This window comes from Myxine glutinosa, chromosome 2 (genome assembly GCF_964187855.1).
Source record: "Myxine glutinosa chromosome 2, kmMyxGlut1.1, whole genome shotgun sequence".
NCBI classification, from domain to species: domain Eukaryota; kingdom Metazoa; phylum Chordata; class Myxini; order Myxiniformes; family Myxinidae; genus Myxine; species Myxine glutinosa.
The window spans coordinates 248,978,903-249,000,901 of record NC_136262.1 but is presented as its reverse complement, the minus strand read 5'-3'; the positions used below and the strand labels follow the sequence as shown (position 1 = coordinate 249,000,901).

General features: G+C 48.5%; 1 protein-coding gene across 1 annotated transcript in view; it reads left to right on the top strand.

Moving 5' to 3' along the window:
• The window catches only part of LOC137420680 (leucine-rich repeat transmembrane neuronal protein 1-like), a 407,263-nt gene that overhangs the window by 94,718 nt on the left and 290,546 nt on the right, over positions 1-21,999 (top strand). The gene's annotated exons all lie outside the window — the stretch shown is intronic.

Sequence of the window (21,999 nt, the reverse complement as noted above, 5' to 3'; positions counted from 1 at the left end):
CATGTGGTCCATGCTTTCGGATGGACGGGCCTCATCCAGCTCTCCAGGAGGTGTAGTAGTTGTCGTGCGCATTCGGTCTCCGTGAGTCCAAACGCACCGAGGAGTAGGCCTTTGAGCGCGCCGTATTTGTCGGCGTTCGGCGGGTGCTGGAGGAAGCTCAGAACCCGGGCAGTGGAGGAGGCGGTGAGCGCAGAGACCACATGGTGGTAGCGCGTCGTGTCCTCCGTGATGTTCCGCAGGGCGAATTGAGAATTGGCTTGAGCAAACCAAACGGCCACGTGAGATTCCGAAAAGCCCGGGAGCTTCAAAGCTACAGCTGACTCCATCGCCGTGTTCGTATAAAGGGGTCACCAATTGTGGGAGCTGTGCTCGCACTATAAAGCCAGACAAAATGGACGACACAGGAACGAAGTTTCACCGAGCTATTTATTTCGCTCAAAACCAAAGAACTCAAAAGCACACTGAATCTGCCCCTCGAACGGGCGGCAATTTATATCGCAAACTGAACACACAAAAGCCACGCCTCTCAGGTGGGGCACAGTATGCAAAATCGGTAAGTCACGTGTTCGCCCGAGAAGGGCAAGTCTGGACACGCCCGGGCGAGTCCGGACACGTGACCGCTCGCCGGTTGCGTCATCGGCCGGTGCACGGTAATTATGTCATGCTTCCTGTAACCGCTACAATCTTCTATATATTCTAAATATACATGTATATCTGTGCAGTGTCTGTCTTGTGTTGTCTTGTCTTGTGTTGTCACTGAACTACTCCCTCAATCCTTTGTGAAATCGTACTATTCCAACTTGACCCACGGCGGGAGTATGCGCTCTACTGACTGGCGTTCTATTTCGTTAAGCTATGAAAAGATATAAAATGAAGCATTTCATACTTGTCTGGTCATGGAAAAAGCCAATTTTATACAAAATACAGTATTAAAGCGCGGCGTTACGCGCGCTGCTTGCGAGCAAGGAGGAAGCGGACAAGCGGTAACTTATAAGCGTCTTTATTTCAGGAGCTCTCTGTAACACTAGTGCGCTCCGGGCTGCGCGCCCCGTGTATATCCTCAGGCCACGCCTACCCCTCGGGCGTGGCCGCCGTCCACTTGGTGCGCGGAATGATGTCACCACGCCAGTGGGCTTTCGTGTCCGCCACAGTATGAAGGTTCCTTGGGTTACAAAGGGAATCCGTTCTGAACGATCGTTCATGCAGTAAGTAAATTGATGGGCGAGCCGTTGACTCGGTGTTATAAATGGATGGATCAGCACACAATTGGGATCCGGTGATTTAACAAGTTCAGTTGGAATGTAAGACATCAACACTTACTGCTTGGGTTACACATTACCTTGGTATGGCTAGGAAGGAGGTACAGTCGATTTTAACTTTTAGCCTCAGTTCTCTTTGTGAGTTTCAATGCAAAATATATTTGATAACACCCAATTTTTTAGCTGTTTGCCGTGTTAACATGATTTTCAAATTCCCGAGCCAATTTTTTTTGTGTCCATCAAAAACAATTGCTGGCTGTTTATAAAGAATAATGTTGATGAACATCTCCTTGAATATTCTACGATTCAATGTTTTTTGTTGTTGTTTATTGAAATTCTCCCTAAACAAGGGTGAAAGCTACAATTGGTTTTTGGATTGTATACAGTACAGTACTGCAATCGGTAATTGGCACTCACACCGACTCCAATTGGCCGATGCTGATTACCGAAAAATATACGTTATCGGCCTGTGCCAATTACTGATACCGATATCGACCCAGCGCTAATATACATTGCCCTCCATAAGTATTGGAACAGTGAAGTCAAATTTGTTATTATTGCTACATAAGCAAGAAATTTGGATTTCAGATCGAAATATTAATATGAGGCAAAAGTACAGCAGGTCAAGTTTTATTTCTTAGTATTTCTATGCAAATCTATTTTGCCATTGCAGAACAATAGCACTTTTTATGTTCAGTCCCACATTTTAGGTATATACAGTGCATTCAGAAAGTATTCAGACCCCTTCACTTTTTCACATTTTGTTATGTTGCAGCCTTGTGCTGAAATCGTTTAAATTCATTTTTTTCCCTCATCAATCTACACCCAATACCCCATAATAGTATCCCTAACTTAAGGTTCATCTGTGAAAAAATTTAAAAGAAGCTAATTTCAACTGATTTGGGTAGGTAGCTATGGGTATGGACAACTACCAAAAAAAAGTAAGGAGGGATAGGGGTTGGGGAAACCTTTTTATTAGAGGTCAAAGGTCATTGACCTCTGCCTAAATCATATAAAATTGTATTTCAGCAACAAAATATGGTATATAGATGATCGTGGTGTCAAAATGCACAGGATTACGAAAGAAGATGACATAGAATAATGACTGACCCATGGAACCAATTACTGACCTCCGAAAATGAGGTCAAAGGTCAAAAATAGACGTCTTATCACCAAAATATCATATCAAATATCATATTGGTAACAGTAACAGAATTATACCAAGATACAAACTAAATATGAAATGGATTCTTCACCACCAAAATACGAGGTTAATGGTCAAAATAAGCAGGGGGGGGGGGGGGGGGGGGTAAAGTTCATTAGTGTCAAATAGTTTGTGTATGTAAAGTATATGTGAATTTATAATCAACAATTTGCAGAATTCTACTCACAACTTAGAACTTACAGTATCTATCGGCAACAACAAATTAATAATACTCAGTCTGTTTCCTCTTCATCGCTACCAATTTCTTCTTCTGCATCTATGCTATCTGTTCCATTGTCGCAATGCCCACAGCACACTCCACATGCAGATACACACGACATGCGAGCTTTCATGCAGCTGCATCTCATTGTTTGACATTGCCTCTCCCCTTCCTTGCAGTTGCAACAAATTACTTTCAGAAGGTTGTCTGGCGCGATACCAACAGATAGCATTTTTGGTCTGAGTTTTCTGTTGGAATCTAACTCCCATCCTCTTCCTTTGGGATCAAGAATAGAGGTGTCAAGATGCTTCCGTACCACAACTTGAAGATGGACACGAAGGGAATGTTGAGCTGTTGCATCTTCCGTTGGTGGTAGGCGGTCAGGATCGATTTTGCCCTTGCTTCTTGAACTTCATGCTTGAACTTCATGTTCATGAACATGCTTCATGCTTCATGCTTGAACTTGCTTCTTGAACTTCATGTAGCGAGACTTTTCTAGGGGAGTATCCCCACAGCCATATGTGATCTGCATGGCTTTTAATCCAGCTGTTCGAATTATGGAGTCGGTTGAAGTGGGACTTGTGAATGCAGTAATGACACTGGCAGGAAATCTGCATTTGTAGAGAGCACATTTGGTATGTCCATGAATGCATGAAACAGTGTCGTTTCCAGACCAGCCATACTTGAAGAGGAACTCTTCTTTGTCTCCGATGTGTATGCTAGAGATGTCGTAAAGACCACCAAAATCTGCTTGTAAATAGAAATTAGTACAGTGGATAGGCCTATGATAGCAGAGCAATATCAAAATATCAGTGTCCTGGGCGACAACAACAACTGGGGATTTAACACTTGCGACCAAGTCCATTGCAGACCTAACAATCAGCGTGTCACCATCATCTTTTGCTTGGCGTACATACAGTGATATTGTGGCTTGCCATCTCTGCAGATATCATCATGATTAAGGCTCCTTTGTTCTTCTCATTTGCCAGGAAAACCTCTCCGTCACATGATATAGTCAATTCCGGTGTGACCCTCATGTCCGGAGAAACCTTCTTCCCAGCCATCCGCCGCATATGTTCATGGTCTTTCGTTGATGATTCCTCCCCGTAGCCATCAAACACTACAGTAGCATCCTTGAATTTGTTGTCAACATATCTGACATATGTATCAACTATAGTCTTGATGGTTGCACCGCTGGACCACTTTACCCGATGAAGTAGCCACCCTCCATCAACAACATGCATCTTGCTGTTTATGTCCACGTCAAGTATTGTAGCTGTTTCCTTGAGCATCTTGCCAAATTCATGCTTTTTGGGTTTTCTCATCATGCGATCCATTGTGAAGAGAGATGTTGGGACCGGGGTCAGTATGAAGAAACTGCAAGGACGAACGTACAAAAAACTAGCTTGTTTCATCAAGCGAATTTTCTTCAAAATGAATTGTTTAAATGTGTGTAGGACTGCGTTTATTTCAAAATGACCCGCTTATAAGCCTCGACCAACTGTTGAATACCTCTTTTGAAATGTGAATATTTGAATGTATTTCACATTGTGACATACTTTACTATTCCGCAGTACCCCATATTACAAGGAACTTAACAAATATGTACATGTATGTATATTGTATTAATATACTTACATTGCATTGTCCTGGAACATTGTACATGGAACAGTAGCATTTATTATGATAGACAGCCTCTTCCGCTACAAGATCTGCCGTTCCTTCCAAGCGTCCTTTCACAGCCATTCCAAGACTATCTTTTCTTTCACTTGCGATTCTCAGAAGTGATTTCTTTAGCGTCATAGTTGATGCTCGATGTATGGTCTGCTGTCTATCAGGATGTCTTTCATCAAAATGGATGTCCTCATTGCATATGAAACATCTTTCACTGTACGGAAATCGAGTAGAACCCTGGCCTGAAAACATTACAAGAAAACATGGACAAAGTTAGTTGCCATCCCATGTAAATCACCATACTAACTTCAAACATTCAAAATTCAAACAAAATAACATAAAACAGGTATGGGCTTGGAATCTTAATGAAATTTACATGAATCAAGTAAAGAATGACTTTATCTTACCATCAACTTTGTCATCATTTACTGCTTGAGACACCTTTTGTCGCTTTGGTCTTGGCGCATGCTCTTGCTCCTCAACATCTGGCTCCTTTTGCATGAAAAGGGTTCGGCATCTACGATGGACTGTCATAGGAGTGTTGCTACTCCATTTTTGTTCCAATCGCTCCAATAATGAAGAGTTGTTGATAAGTCTACACTGCTCTATTAGATTCTCATATCCCTTTCTGTACAACCTCTGTAGCTTTCCTGCTTCTGAAAAGTCCTCACTACATATTTCACATATATCCATCCTGGTAATTTTGTTATTTTACAGTATTGTTCCAAAGGCCTCAGGGAACTTTTGGGACATCTCACTGCACGGGGGTAGTCGAGGTACATGTAGGCTAGCTAGGTTTTCTCAGTAATCACTCCTGAAACAAAGACAAAACAAAGACTTCATTCATGCAATATATAGTGTTTTAGTCTAGGGTCAATGACATTTGATCCCAAGAAAGGTAATTTCCCCCTCCCCCTCTGCTCTTGGAATAAATAATAACCCCCATATCCACCACGTAAGTTGAAATTAACCTCTTCGGTTTTTTTTTTGCTCATTTTTATATAATATGGTAATTTTCCTGTTATAAATATGACATTTTAGTGATAAAACAGCTTTTTTGACCTTTGACCTCATTTTCAGAGGTCAGGATTTGGTCCCAAGGGTCAATAATTATCTTATGTCATCTTCTTTCGTAATCCTGTGCATTTTGACACAAAGATCATCTATATACCATATTTTGTTGCTGAAATACAATTTTATATGATTTAGGCAGAGGTCAATGACCTTTGACCTCTAATAAAAAGGTTTCCCCAATCCCTATCCCTCCTTACTTTTTTTTGGAAGTTGTCCATACCCATACCCAACAAAATCAGTTGAAACTAGCTTCTTTTAAATTTTTTCACAGATTGGCTAATTTAGCCCAGGGTCATATGGCTAATTTAGGGTTACTATAATGACAAAGAGAAAACAGGATTTTAGAAAGTTTTGCAAATTTATTAAAAAGAAAAAACTGAAATATCACATTGACATACAGTCACGTGAAAAAGTAAGTACAGTACACCCCATGTAAAGTTTTGACTTTTTCAACATATTTCAACATACAGCTATTTGATCTTCATTTCAACAATATTGATAGATAAAGGTGATATAATATAACAAATATCATGAAACATTTACATTTTGTAGTCCATTGTATAATTTAGATAAACATAAATGCAAATTTCGCATGTGGAAAAAGTAAGTACACCCTTGGCTCCAATAGGTGGTATTGCCCCCTTTGGCAGAAACAACCTCAAGTAGGCGTTTCTTATAACTGTCTACCAGTCTCTGACATCGACTGGGAGAAATTTTTTCCCACTCCTCCATGCAGAATTCTTTCAGCTGTGTGATGTTTGAGGGGTTTCTTGCATGCACAGCTCGTTTCAAATCCCCCCACAACATCTCGATGGGATTTAGATCCGGGCTTTGACTTGGCCATTCCAGAACCCACCATTTCTTTCTTTTCAGCCATTCCTTGGTGGATTTACTGGTATGTTTAGGGTCATTGTCATGTTGCAAGGTCCACCTTCGGTTGAGCTTCAACTTCCCGACAGATGGCCTCACATTAATCTTAAGCACCCTCTGATACAATGAAGAATTAATAGTGGATTATATGATGGTGAGCTGCCCAGCCCCTGATGCAGCAAAGCTGCCCCAAACCATAATATTTCCACCACCATGCTTTACAGTTGGTATCAGGTTCTTGTGGTGAAATGCTGTCTTTGGTTTTCACCAAACATGTCTTCTGGTACTGTGGCCAAATAGCTCTACCTTTGACTCATCTGTCCAGAGCACATTGTTCCAGAAGTGCTGGTCTTTGCCTAGGTGTTCATTGGCAAACTTTAGTCTTGCAAATATCGAAATATCGAATATATATATATATATATATATATATATATATACACTAGCAAAAGTACCTGGCATTGCCGGGTAACAACGAGTCGCTTCCTGATGGGAATATGATATATGCAATCTGGGTTCTTCATCGAGAGGGAATTTTAAAAACAGATCGAAAGTACAGTGGAGCAGTACTGGAGCGTATCGAGGAAAAATGACGCTCGGGGCGAGATGTCAAATTTCCGCCCCTCCTAACTTCCCATAAGTCTTTGAATGTTGTGTGTGTGTGTGTTGTGTGTTGTGTGTTGTGTGGTATGTGTGTGAAGTGTTCTTTGCTAAAAACGTTTCATTCAAAAAAACGCATCTCCGAACAGTTCTCATGGAAGTAAGAATTAAGTTAAAGACGATTATTAAGTTAAATAAAAAAAACTAAGCCCAGAATGAGAATGTCAGCCTCACTTAAATAAATGCATATATACACTTAGTTATAAAATCGCAAGATGTGTTTGTCAGATTTCACTCCAGCTTTGGAGATTGTTTAGTTTACAGCATCCAATCCTCATATCCGAATCCAGATTTTGATGATATGCTTCAAAATATTGTTTGTTCTGCCGATGATAATCGATTGTGTAATGATATAATCGATCGTGTTTCCAAGGCAAGGCACGTTTGAGTAGGCCGAAACAAAATTGCAGCTAAAGAACCCAGCGAGGTGCAGTGGGCTGACCAAAATGCTGGACCGCCATATTGTTAAACCACCACATCAGGTTTTTTTTCTTAAGAGCACCTCATTAATCATCTTCAAAAAGGGTGTTATAACACACCCAAACACCCAGTTTTCATCCTGCAATCTGTTGCAGGTCCAGATGTATGCATGCAAAGTTTGGGGCCACTAGGTTTTATGGTTTTGGAGTTTTGGAGGAGACATACGGACAGACGGACACTGCATATTATATATATATATATATATATATATATATATATATATATATATATATATATATGTAGCCTCCTATAGTTAGTTGCGGATCCCGGGTTATATATATATTGTTGCGGATCCCGGGTTCGTCGACGTACTAAGGGGGGTTTAGGCCCTGCTCCCCCTCAAACTCCGGGTCCACTGAGGCCGCCGACCACAACTACTAAACTCACGGTGGACGTATTGCTCGGCAATTCCAGCCACCGAGCCCGCAGCCGCGCGTGGAAGGGTTAACGGTCACAACCCGAATACCTTCGGACACATGCAGCTGTGAGAACGGGGACTGAACCCCGCACGAGTCACACTGATTCCTGATGCCCGAGCGGTTGTGTGTCGCGTGACCCGTGCCGTTACAATATCAAACCCGATCGAGCGGTTTTAATTCGGGCGATGCTAGGTCAATAGATGGGAAAGTACAATGACGGCCAGGTTGGAAGTACCAAACAGTATCTATTCACAGTATGTACAGAACACGGACAAAGCGAAGAATCTTAACAGCCTTACCTACGTTCCCAGACAAGGGCCCTCATTCGTCCGGGGAAGGGGGGGGGGGGGGGGGAGAGGGTAATGCGCAGGGAAACGTAGCCGCTTCGTGCAGCTTGGGCTCGGTCGTGCGGCTCGTGCGAATGGGCTTGGTGGACGAAAGCCCCAGGAATCGCTCCAACCCAAGGCACCAACAGCCGGAGATGATCGCGGCAGGGACGACGATCAATGACGTACACGTACCAGTATCAGGAACCAGAGGAGCGTTCAGTATTGCAGGAGCCCAGTGAGAGAGAGAGAGAGAGAGTGTGTGTGTGTGTCCTGGGCCGGGTTTTTATAACCCCCTGAACCCTTTCCCGAATGTTCCCTGGGTCTCAATTGGCCGCCGGGGGTCATGTGACTTGACAACCCCTCATTGGCCACCCTCGGCCACTCCCTTTAGCTCCCATTGGTTGCTCACTACTCCTCCCAGGAATGTCTTATTCCTCCTTCAGGGAAGGTTTTATTCCTCCTTCGGGCCTGCAGGGCCTAGTTAGTCCCATGACGAGGCACTTTAGGCCTCAACGATGCCTACAGTCATCTTGTCTGACTCAACGCATATTTGGTCTTTATTACTAAACACTGGAAAGGGCCTATGCTTTACATTTAATAAGAAATAACTAACTATAGGAGGCTACATGTTGTGGTGTTACTAACTATAGGGGGGTTACCTTTGTTCACAAAACTGCAACACTACCCCCCCTCTCCGACCAGACTCGTCCCGAGTCGACCTTAGGTGGAGTGACCTGTGGAGTCGGCATTCAAATTTTACATGTGTGTGACACAGAGATGTAATTCCCCTAACATTTAAGTCTATCCCCATGTGTGCGACATCATTTACACGAGATATGTCCCTCCTAATGCGTTGAGCAGCTAACTAACAGACTCACACCCACAACTGTTCGCGTATTTCCGGAATTTTTAAACTAAACACATAACCGGTCGGCAACATTCTTACATTCCATTCAGAGTAAATAAATAACCTTTATTTACAAAAACTATAACCCAGGACCTGGACTCGAGGTAAGAAGGAATGGAGAAAGGAAATGGAGGCACTTGCTGCTTGAGTTATCTTGCGGCTTCTTGTCTTGAGAGGTTTCCTAACAAAAACCGGCTGCCCTAGACCGGCATACAGGCCATTTGAAGCAAAGGGGCATCTACATTTTCATCTCCTCAAAATTGAGCCGTTTCTTTGGTGAACAGGGCCACTGACCCGTGGTCCAAAGGTGGGTTTCAATGCCACCCAACAGGTGGTCCGAAGGTTGGCCCGAATGCCACCCAACAGGTGGTCCATGGTTGGCCAGAATGCCACCCAACAGGTGGTCCGAAGGTGCAAGATGATGGGGCAGCCAAGAGCTACCACAGCAGAGGTGCGGGGCCACAAGGCTCATGGTCCATAGGGTGATGAATGGATGGATGGATGTTTGGCAGCAAGATGCTGCGACTGATGAGTCTCCATAATGGTCCTGGTCGGGGAGGAAGACAAAGCGCAATGAGCACAAGGAAGGCAACAGTGGCACACGAAAAACAAGGTAACCAGGTATCACCATACCTGGTGCGGTGAGAGGAACGTGGCAGAGTGAGCGGGGTAAGCTCGGCCCTAACCGTCCGCACCCCCCACTGTTGACTACACTACCCTAGCCCTCCTTGTATTTACAATTCGTCTCTACGTCTTTCTCCCATGTCCCCCTCTAACGCCAAATTCGTCCCCAAATCCCTCCAGGTTCTCCCAGGAAGGAAGGGACAGAATAAAACAATGTTCCACTCACGTTGTGTTGCATCTCACTTACCAAACAGCTCACAGAGCCTCTCGGTGTAAAGTTTGTCCTCCGTGGTGAATGGTTGTGGATTGTGCGAAGGGGTCTCACATCCTTCCTACACTAACAACATTACTCATTTAAACTCCCCAGGGTCGTACCCTGCCAGTAGGCCTCTTTAAACTATGCGGTTCTAAGAACCCGAATTCCCCTTGCCCACACTGTGGTGCCCTCCTGAATTTGGGTCTAACCCCACAAATTTTCTACCTGTGCCCTCGCACAATTTCGGGGCTGGGTCGTGTGGCCCTACCAGCAGGTCTACCTACCTGCGCCCCTCCGTTCACTGGAGCCGCATCCCGAGCTTGCCTGCTCCTTACACTACCCTATCTGGGGAAGGCCCTCCCTGGCGCTTACCCCCTGATGCCCACCTTGGCAATGGGCAACCCGGGTCCTTCCTCTGGATCCTTGGGCCCCACTCACTCTAACCTAACTGGCTCCCTGAGCCTACCTGCGGCCTTACCTGGCCGACGAGCTACTGGTGACGGAGTGCCCCAATAACTATAACTACCAATTAAACAACATGCCCAGCCATTTCACTGCCTCATGCACCTCACAAAACACTACCTTTCTGCAATCAGCACCACAGGTGTCAATATCCATGCAATTTACCTGCACCCTCAACCTAACTTTAAACTACCCCGCCGGGCCTCCGTGAATGGGTTCCACTCCCCCATTCAATCCTTCGCACCATGCATTCCACACCAATTATTTCCACACCGGGCATTCCACACCAATTAATTGCACACCACAACACAATTCCATTTATTCTCAAACACACAGCATCATCTATCTAACTAATTTCCCCTATAACTCGTGCTTCCCTCGTCGTCCCTTTAAACTATGCACACCCTTTTTGTTAGCAACCACTAAACTCTCTACGTCCCCACTATAGTTCATGGTCACTACTTAAATCTTGTCCCTATTGTCTCTCGAAATCCCTAACAATTATTCTAGCCCTCCCTCGGCTAGTTTTGGTGCCCCATGGAGGCAAACATTGCTGGCCCCTCCATCGGCCTAACACTGCCATCCCCCGAAACTAGTGCTCATGGGCCCCCCACGTGTGAGGAATGGTCACACTACCATTCCCCCACGTGGGGTACAATACTCCTCCACAGTTCTCGAAGCTATGAGCCCCCATCCATGGAGGTACTTTAAACTAAATTTTGATCTCGCTCGTAATTTTGAGTACGTGAAGCGCACTCCAGGTCCGAATCTCGCTCCTGACACCAATTTTGTTGCGGATCCCAGGTTTCGTTGACGTACTGAGGGGGGTTTAGGCCCTGCTCCCCCTCAAACTTGGGGTCCACTGAGGCCGCCGACCACAACTCCTAAACTCGTGGTCGACGGTTTGCTAGGCAATTCCAGCCGCCGAGCCCGCAGCCGCGCGTGGAAGGGTTAATGGTCACAACCCGAATACCTTCGGACACACGCAGCTGTGAGAACGGGGACTGAAGCCTGCACGAGTCACACTGATTCCTGACGGCCGAGCGGTTGTGCGTTGCGTGACCCGTGCCGTTACAATATCGAACGAGATCGAGCGGTTTTAATTCGGGCGATGCTAGGTCAATAGATGGGAAAGGACAATGACGGCCAGGTTGGAAGTACCAACACAGTATTTATTCACAGTATGTACAAGAACACGGACAAAGCGAAGAATCTTAACAGTCTTACCTGCGTTCCCAGACAAGGGCTCTCATTCGTTCGGGGAAGGGGGGGGGGGGGGGGGTGAAGAGGGTAATGCGCAGGGAAACGCAGCCGCTTCGTGCAGCTCGCCCGGATGGGTTCGGTCGTGCGGCTCGTGCGAATGGGATTGGTGGACGAAAGCCCCAGGAATCGCTCCAACCCAAGGCACCAACACCCGGAGATGATCACGGCAGGGACGATCAATGACGTACACGTACCAGCAGCAGGAACCAGAGGAACGTTCAGTATAGCAAGAGGCCAGCGTGAGAGAGAGAGAGTGTGTGTGTCCTGGGCCGGGTTTTCATAACCCCCCGAACCCCATCCCAAATGTTCCCTGGGTCTCAATTGGCCGCCGGGGGTCACGTGACGTGACAACCCCTCATTGGCCAACCTCTCATTGGCCAACCTCGGCCACTCCCTTTAGCTCCCATTGGTTGCTCACTCCTCCTCCCAGGAATGTCTCATTCCTCATTCAGGGAAGGTTTTATTCCTCCTACGGGGCTGCAGGGCCTAGTTAGTCCCATGACGAGGGACTTTCGGCCTCAACGAGGCCTAGAGTCATCCTTTCTGACTCAACGCATATTTGGTCTTTATTACTAAACACTGGAAAGGGCTTATGCTTTACATTTAATAAGAAATAACTAACTATAGGAGGCTACATGTTGTGGTGTAAGTAACTATAGGGGGGTTGCCTTTATTCACAAAACTGCAACAATATATATATATATATATATATATATATATATATATATATATATATATATATATATATATATATATATATATACAGTATATAATATATATGGTTGTTGTTGTTGTTGTTGTTGTTGTTGTTGTTGTTGTTGGTTGGTTGTTGTGTTGTATATATATATACAGACTTGGCATTTAATATGGAATATTTTTTTTGTTGTTTCCATATTCAATGGAAACATATGTTGTTTCCATATAGAGAGTTTAGTATTATTCCATATTAAATGCCAAGTCTGTATACAGACTTGGCATTTAATATGGAATATTTTTTTTGTGGGGGTGAACTTACTTTTCAAGATGTCTTAGAACCAAAAGTTCATTGGAATTATGTTGAAATTATTCTAGATTTTGTTAATGTGACCTTTAAAAGAAACAAAAACCACATTTGACATTTCGAAACAAATAAATTGATCCTTGAAAGTGATGTAAACTGATATCGAACTCAATTCATGGACAGTACTGTGTTAAACTTCTGTGCGTTTTCCAGAAGTATCTCTTTATTTTGCACATTAGCCAAAAATTTATTTTTTTTTAAACAAAAGTTAAATTACGACTGGGATTACCGACAGTAAAATTACAGTTCAGTACTTCGTGTAACCCTCACGAGCATTCAGGAGAGCACGTACATGTTGAGGCATGCTGTTCACGACATTTGCCAAGGTTTGGACAGGAATCGCTTGCCATGCAGTGACAATAGCCTGCTGCAATTCACGCACAGACGTCGGCTGCTGATCCAAGTGGTCGATTTGACGCGTTAATTCTGCCCACAAGTTCTCTATCGGATTCATATCCAGGGACATAGCAGGCCACTCCATATGCTCTACACCACGGTCAGCAAGAAAGTGTTGGATCATGCGAGCACGATGAGGCCGTGCATTGTCATCTTGGAAGACAAAGTTTCCTCGAAAGGCTACACGAGCAAATGGAAGCAATGTTTCCTCCAGAATGACCCTGTACTTGAACTGGTTCAGGTTTCCATTCAGAACAACCAGGTCAGTTTTGCCCTCTGCATGAAAAGCAGCCCAAACGGTCACCCCACCACCTCCAGCTTGGACTCTTGGCACTATACAATCTTTGTTGTAGGCTTCATGCACTTGTCTGCGCACTCGGACGCGGCCATCTTGACGATAGACCAGAAATCTAGACTCGTCACTGAAGGTCACGTGATTCCAGTGTCCTGGCTGCCATTGACGGTGCTCTCTGGCCCACTGCAATCGGCGCTGGTTGTGTTGTCTGGTCAGGCGTGGCTTTCTCAGGGGATGCCTGGCACGACAGCTTGCTTGAACCAGTCGTTGGTTGACTCGCCTTCTGGATACAGGCACATTTGTCAGCTGCTGCCACTCAGCCCTAAGCCGATTAGCTGACTTGGTACGGCCATTGTGGACTAACCGGTGCAGCTGGCGATCATCCCTCCTTGTGGTTCTGCAGGGACGTCCTGGCCTCGGTATTGGAGTAGGGACACCCCTCTGAGCATTTCGTTTCAGGATCTTTGACACCTGACCTTGAGTGATGCCATACTGCCGAGCAATAACACGCTCTTTCATGCTGTAATTTCGTAAAGCCACCACTCCATGACAAACAGCATTGTCGAGTTGACGGACCATCTCCAGAGGAAGCGGCAATAACTTTTGGAGACGTGCAGTAGTTGTTTTCCACTAATACAGAATGCAACAACCCTTGTATACCCGACTGTGAAGCCAATCGTCAAATGCACCTGTCCGTACATTTTGCCACGCCACCTGTGATATAATCCTGTTGTTGACTTCTTGCTGCGACAGACAATGAGTGACATGGTTCTTTTACCAAATAAATCACCAAAGTGTAAAAGAAACTCACCAGATTGATATACTGAGTTAAGAAAGTAAACCCAAGTCAAGAAAAAATATATATTCCATATTAAATGCCAAATCTGTATATATATATAGCTTTCCCCTCGTGGAGTGACATGTACACCATGAATGATGTTGCCAAATGCAAATTTGGAATAAAGCCTGGGTACCCTGCCCAAAATCAATTTTTGAAGGAATGCAACTAAAGCATATCATATACTGGTGTGCTACAGGTGTTGTTACATCACATCATACATTATAATTCATAATGTGGGCTCTCTCATCTTCTGGTATTACTTTTCAGATGTTAAATGTGAAACTGTTTGTTTTGAAAAGAGTAGGCCATTGTATTCTGCTTCCTTATCCAATTCAAAAGTGCTGTCCTGGACTAACATTCAAAAGCCTATCATTTGGAAAATATACATTGAGATTCCAAACATCTACATTGGAGACAGGTCAACTGGCTGAACATCCACTTCCAGGAACAGCATGTCTTACAATTGGGGTCATGCCCCTGCTGCTCCTGCACCAATAGGTAACTTTTTCATCGAATCGTGTTGCATCATTAATCGAACCCAGAACCAGACAGTGCAGATTCAAGGATGTTATGAACTGAGATATTCTGCCATAGGTAAAAAAAAATTATTACTGCAAATATGAATTTAAATTTAAATTGTTTGGAATCCATCCATTATAACACCAACTGAGTTCCTTCTGCGAAAACAATCTAACAGTCAGTTATTCAAATATACTGTGGTTCAGATCGCAATGGCCATGTTTGTGGACATATAAGGCTTACTCTGGGTACCTTGTGTATTAGCCAAACACGGTGCAATGGTCCGAATGTCTGATTAAGGCCGAGTGGAGATTAAACTTTTTCACATTCGCTTGTGGAGATCCTGCACCATTCCGTCCACAGACCATTGACCCTTTATTGGACTTGCCTCGCTTTGTAAAAACAAAATTTGGCTTTTGATTATAACATTATTAGTGATTCAGTCGTTGCATTGCGACTCAAGTCACACAAACATTTCTGGGGCTCTGCAAATGTTTTGAGTGATGCAGGGTTTAACACAAAGGACAAGTGGCGCAATCTCGGGACAGACAACAACGTTGCCAACTAAGTAATTGCCAACATTGCTACCACCACGTCATTTAGTGATCTGACAGAAGAGCCTCCAATTTCGACCTCACCCGGAAACAGCGGTCTGTGCTCAACAGGATCCGCACTCTCCACGCAAGGACATCACACCACCTCCACAAATGGAATTTCAAAGACAGCCCAGCATGTGACTGTGGTCTCCTAGATCAGACTATTCATTACATTGTGAATGAGTGTTAGGCCGAGAAAAATATATTTCCGGGTTCTGGTCAGCGCGCGCATCGATTTTGACCCTGCGCGTCAACAATATTTTTTTTCAAATTTGGTATCGACGTTCGCGCACGGTTCTCCCCTACAAAACTGCGTTTAGTTTGTCCAAATCCAACCAGCCGTTCAAAATATATGAGTAGTTTCGTGTGCCGTGACGTCATGAATCCAACAGGGAAGTTGCATGTGACGTCATCGTCTTAGTCACGTGACCCTTGGGGGGAAAAACATTGCTTCTGCCACCATACGTAATGGCGGCAATTTGAAACTCGTCTCACATATAAATTGCCCCCTACACGATGGTAAAGAGTTGTTGTGCCGTCGGATGTACAGCCCGATTTCATAAGGGATCGGGCTTGTCATTCTACCATTTTCCGGACGACACAACGCGCTAAAACGGATTCATAGCTGCCTTGACTGCAGCTCTCAGGTGAGAATATGGCTCATTAGGATGTTACCTTCACTCGCGAAGCGAAAAGCAGGATTAGGCATTTGGTTACGTACATGTGGAGTAAGTGTGGCGTACTTGTGTACGTGTGGAGTGTGTGTGGCGTACGTGTGGAGTGTGTATGGCATACGTGTGGAGTGTGTGTGGCGTACTTGTGGCGTACGTGTGGAGTGTGTGTGGCATACGTGTGGCGTACGTGTGGAGTGTGTATGGCATACTTGTGGAGTGTGTGTGGCATACGTGTGGCGTACGTGTGGAGTGTGTGTGGCATACGTGTGGCGTACGTGTGGAGTGTGTGTGGCGTACTTGTGGGTCCACACAGGTCCACAGGCAGATGACACAGCCTCAGTTTCTCGCAATACCGCGGAAACGCCTCAACGGGCAAGCTACGGGCGTAAACTGACAGGTCCGTCTGATCAAACGACAGCTTTCCCGCTATGTTGTTTATGCCACCCAAGATGGCGACCGGAACCGGTTGCCATGGACGACGCTCACGCGATGCAAGGCCTCTATCGGCTGGATATTGTCATTTATTGAAACGAAGACGTTCTTTGTCGGGTTCGTGTGAAGCAACCAGAAGGCCTAGAGAACTGCGGGTGATCTCGTTAGTTAGGACTGGATCCTATCTCGTTTGTCGTGAAGTTGTAAGTGTCTGTGATAATCTGGTGGACTGGGAGAAGAGATCGTGGGAGACCATCGGCCTGTTAGACCACTTGCGCATGCGCAGTGTTGACGCGATCGACACATTGGAATGTTTGACGGTACGGCGAGGCGATCTCGAGAACGAAATGGCAGTCTATAATATGCTTGAAGAACTTAATAATTTTCAAAATAAATACATTTTAAAATAACTTAAGCTTGTGTTCATTATTTACAAAAAGGCCTACCAGTCCCATTGGCTGTCTTTAATTTCTCTCTGGATGGCGCCACGGCAGATGAGGAGGACCGCAAGGCATGAGGACACAAAAAACACCTTTATATGTGCAATCCATGCTTTTCAAAAAAAAAATGAAAAAAAAAAAACCGCATCGCCGCATCAATTCTGGAACTTTGGTCTGACCAGAGACCAGCAATATATATTTTTTGTCCTTACTTACAGAAATTTGATGAAGGATTTGTGGCAATTAACCTCTCACCAGATTAACCTATCACCAGTGCTGTGACTTGGCTGTCCAACTTAGACTTAGTTCTGTTCGCTGTAATTTGTCATACGCAAGATTCCATTTAGCATTGTTCCATGTTATTTTTATGGCATTAAATCTACCCATAAAGGTTTCAGGTAACTTCGTGTTTGGGCAATTTAATATCACCATGGATTTTGATTATCGAAACTTTGCTGTCACTCCATCTGTTTAAAGCACACGTGACTAATACGTATGATGGGTTTTATCAACTGGAAGTTGACAAGGGTATGCTAATCGTCGTGGGACGTAAAGTGTAGCTGAAGTTTTTGGGTGTGACCCCTTCATATAGTGGTCCACTCTTGTTCTAATGAAGAGCTAACAACTGAAATGCCAACTTCCCATGGCAGTCATCATTCCGTTCTCAACTTTCACTTACTCAAACCTTTTGCTTGGAGAAAATGAAAGATTTTACATTGCATAGGTACAGTATTTGGTGACTTCCCAGTGTTAAACACTTCAATTCCATGGGGGAAGTAAGCTTGTAATTGTTGCCACGGGTTGTATTAGTTAGTAGGCCAGAGTAGTAATTCATCAACTTTTTTTCTTCTCCTTTTTTAGCACTCAGTGTAAGGGAAGAGATTGGTGATACTGTCGTGGACGGCCATCCATAAAAGGCAATCCTGTGGCGGGCACAACGGTCAATAATTCCGCGCACCAGTGGGTGGCGCGAGCGTCCGGGCGTGGAACTGAAATACATGCCCCGCCTTTCGGCCGTTCGGCCACGCCCGGGGGCAAGGCGTGGCCTCGGGACATATATGCGGGCTCTAAGGTCGAGCCCGCCCAGTGCTGATGTGCGGGCTTGTAATAAAGTACTTTCGTTTGTATCCACATGTTGTGGCCTACCTCTCTGGCAATCGAGTCGTGTGTGCACAGCACCACACTGGTGACCCCGACTGGTTCAGCCGTCGCTGACCCCTGAACGCACCATGGCTACCAACGCCGTCGCCATCAAACTCCCGGAGTTCTGGGAAGCGCAAGCCGACGTTTGGTTTGTGCAAGCCGAAGCTCAATTCCAACTCCGGGGCATCACGGCGGACGAGACCCGGTACTACCATGTGGTCGCCGCCCTCGCGCCCGGCACTGCCGCCAGCGTCATGGCCATCCTTCGGCGCCCGCAGGGCGACCACAAGTACGAGGTGCTCAAACGTCTCCTCCTCGCCACGTTCAGGCTCACGGAGGTCGAACGCGCCAACCGCCTCCTGGACCTTCCCGCCCCCGGCGACACACGACCATCCGTCCGGATGGATTTCATGCTGTCCCTGCCTGGAGACCAGCGCCCGGATTTCTTGTTCCGTGCACTTTTCCTCCGCCAGCTACCTGTACAGGTGTGCCGCGCGCTGGCTGGTTCCAAAATAACAGAACCCCGCGCCCTGGCCGGAGAGGCCGACAAATTTTTCGCGGCCTGCGACACGCGGTCGGTGTACGGTGCTGCCGTAGTGGATCCTGGTGCGGAGGCTCCAGCGCCCCCTGCTTCCCTCGTGGCCGCTGCTACGCCCCGCCCACTACCGCCGCCGCCACCACCACCGCCGCCGCCACCACCACCGCCGCCGCCACCACCACCGCCGCCGCCACCACCACCGCCGCCGATGCGGCCGCCGCCGCCGCAAACCTGGTGCTACTACCATGCCAGGTTCGGCCGCAAGGCCAGAACGTGCCGCCCGCTGTGTTCTTTTGATGGGTCGGGAAACGACCGAGCCAGCGCTCCCTTGTGGCCATGAGCGTCAGCCATTCCGGCAGCCTCCTGTTCATCACTGACAGTCGGACACCTCGTCTGGTCGTCATTTTCTGTGCAACATGGGAGCGCAGTTAAGGGTCCTCCCTGCCTCTGCGTCTGACAAGCAAGCCGCGGGCCGTGGCCCCGCTTTGCTTGCCGCCAACGGAACACCCATCCGAACATTCGGGAAGCGTTGCCTCTCACTGCGGTTCGGAGGGCAGTATTTCCAATGGTCGTACGTCACCGCCAGCGTGCCAATGGCCCTGCTCTGTGCGGACTTCCTTTGTGCGCATGGGCTGTTGGTGGACGTTAAGCGTCGACGTCTCATCCAGGCCGAAACCTTCAGCTCGCTCGCTTGTTCGCTGAGCGGCTCATTGAGCAGCTCGCTGAGTGGCTCACCGAGCGGCTTGCCAAGCGGCTTGCTGAGTGGTTCCGTCCCGGCGAGATTAGTTTTTACGCTTCCGGCAGCGGACGAGTTTACCCGCTTCCTCGCCAGTTTCCCGGCACTCACGCGACCCACCTTTTCAGCGGTGGCCGTCAAACACGGGGTGGAGCACCATATCCCCATCGTCGGCCCACCGGTCTATGCCCGGGCGCGCCGCCTCGACCCCATGAAGCTCGCCGTGGCGAAAGCGGAGTTCGCCACGCTGGAGCGGCTGGGCATCGTACGACGCTCCAACAGCGCATGGGCCTCTCCACTGCACATTGTGTCAAAGCCCGGCGGCGGATGGCGGCCGTGCGGTGACTACCGCCGGCTCAACGATGCCATCACCCCCGACCGCTACCCGGTCCCGCATATCCAAGACTTTTCCGCCGGTTGGCAAACACGACCGTGTTCTCCAAGGTGGACCTCATCCGGGGCTACCACCAGGTCCCCGTACAACTGGACGATGTCCCAAAGATGGCCGTCATCACCCCTTTCAGCCTCTTTGAGTTCCTGCGGATGCCTTTTGGGTTGAAGAATGCGGCCCAGGCATTCCAGCGGCTCATGGACAGCGTCTTTCGCGACTTACCTTTCATCTACATCTACCTGGACGACATCCTAGTCGCGAGCGCGTCCCGGGAGGAGCACCTGCTCCACCTCCGCACGCTCTTCGAACGCCTGGGCCAGCATGGCCTGATCATCAACCCCGCGAAGTGCTGTTTCGGCGTCACCGCCATCGACACTCTTGGGGCACCGCATCACCAGGCACGGGGCCATTCCTTTACCGGCCAAGGTGGAGGCCGTCAGGAGTTTCCCGCGCCCCCGCACGATCAAGGGGCTCCAGGAATTCCTGGGCATGGTCAATTTTTACCACCGCTTCGTGCCCCGCATCGCCTATCTCCTGCGCCCCCTGCACGAGGCCCTCCGGGGAAAGCCGGGCAAAGGTGACATCGCCTGGTCGGAGCCGATGGCCGTGGTGTTTGCGGGCGCAAAGCTGGCCTTGGCCAACGCTACCATGCTGGCGCACCTGGCGCCCGATGCACCAATCGCCCTCACCACCGACGCGTCGGACTACGCGGTGGGCGCGGTGCACGAGCAGTGGGTGCGTGGTGCTTGGCAGCCGCTGGCGTTTTTTAGCCGGCAGCTTCGCCCGCACGAACACCGCTACAGCACCTTCGACCGCGAGCTGCTCGGGCTCCACCTGGCGGTCCGACACTTCCGCCATCTGCTCGAGGGCCGCCCGTTCACGGCTTTCGTCGACCACAAGCCCCTTGTGTTCGCGATGGCCAAGGTCGCCGAGCCATGGTCGGCCCGGCAGCAACGTCACCTCTCTGCCGTTTCCGAGTACACGACGGACATCTGTCACGTCGCGGGTAAAGACAACCCGGTGGCTGATTGCCTTTCCCGGTCCGTCGCACACGCGGTCCACCTCGGGATCGACTATGCCCGGATGGCGGAGGACCAGACCGCCGACCCCGATGTCCAGGCCTTGCGGACCGCCGTCATGGGCCTCCGCATCACCGAGGTGCCATTCGACGTCGCGGGCATGGCCCTCTTGTGCCCGCTGGCTGGCAGCACCCGGTTTTCGACGCCATCCACGGCCTGTCCCACCCGGGCACGAAGGCCTCCCAGAAACTCATCGTGGCGAAGTTCGTCTGGCATGGCCTTAGGAAGAACGTCCGCGACTGGGCCAGGACGTGCCTCGCGTGCCAGCGCGCAAAGGTCCACCGCCACACCCAGGCCCCGTTGGCCCCTTTTACGGTGCCCGAGCGTCGGTTCGACCACGTCCACGTCGACTTGGTGGGACCTCTGCCCCCCTCGCGGGGGTTCACCCACCTCCTCACCATGGTGGACCGCACCACCCGGTGGCCGGAGGCCGTGCCATTGGCGGCGACGACTGCGGCTGACGTCGCGCAAGCCTTCATCGCCACGTGGGTTGCCCGGTTCGGTGCCCCCTCGGACATCTCGTACGACCGCGGCCCCCAGTTCACCTCGGAGCTCTGGGGAGCGGTGGCGCAAGGGCTCGGCGTCAAACTGGACCACACCACGGCCTACCACCCCCAGGCCAACGGCCTGTGTGAGCGCTTTCATCGCTCGATGAAAGCCGTGCTCCGGGCCAGCCTCCGTGACGGCAGCTGGGCCGACAAGCTCCCCTGGGTCCTGCTGGGCCTCAGGACGGCGCCCAAGGACGACCTGCGTGCGTCCTCGGCAGAGCTGGTCTTCGAACAACCGCTGCAGGTGCCGGGCGAATTTATCCCCGACTCCACGGCTCCTTGGTCCGCGGCGCAGCAGCGCTACACCCTGCAGGAGACCGCCAGGAGGTTCGCCCCGGTGCCGACGGCACACCACGGTTGCCCGTCCTCCCACGTCGCCCCGGAGCTTCGCACGGCGGAGTACGTTTTCGTCCGGCACGACGCCCACCGGGCACCGCTGCGACCCCGTACGATGGGCCCTTCCGCATGCTGGAGACCGGGGACAAACATTTCACGGTGGACATCGGCGGTGCCCCGGATCGTATCTCCGTGGACTGCCTCAAGCCGGCCCACCTCGATCTGGACCACCCCCCGCAAGCAGCTCTGCCTCCGCGCTGAGGCCGCCCCCCGGCGG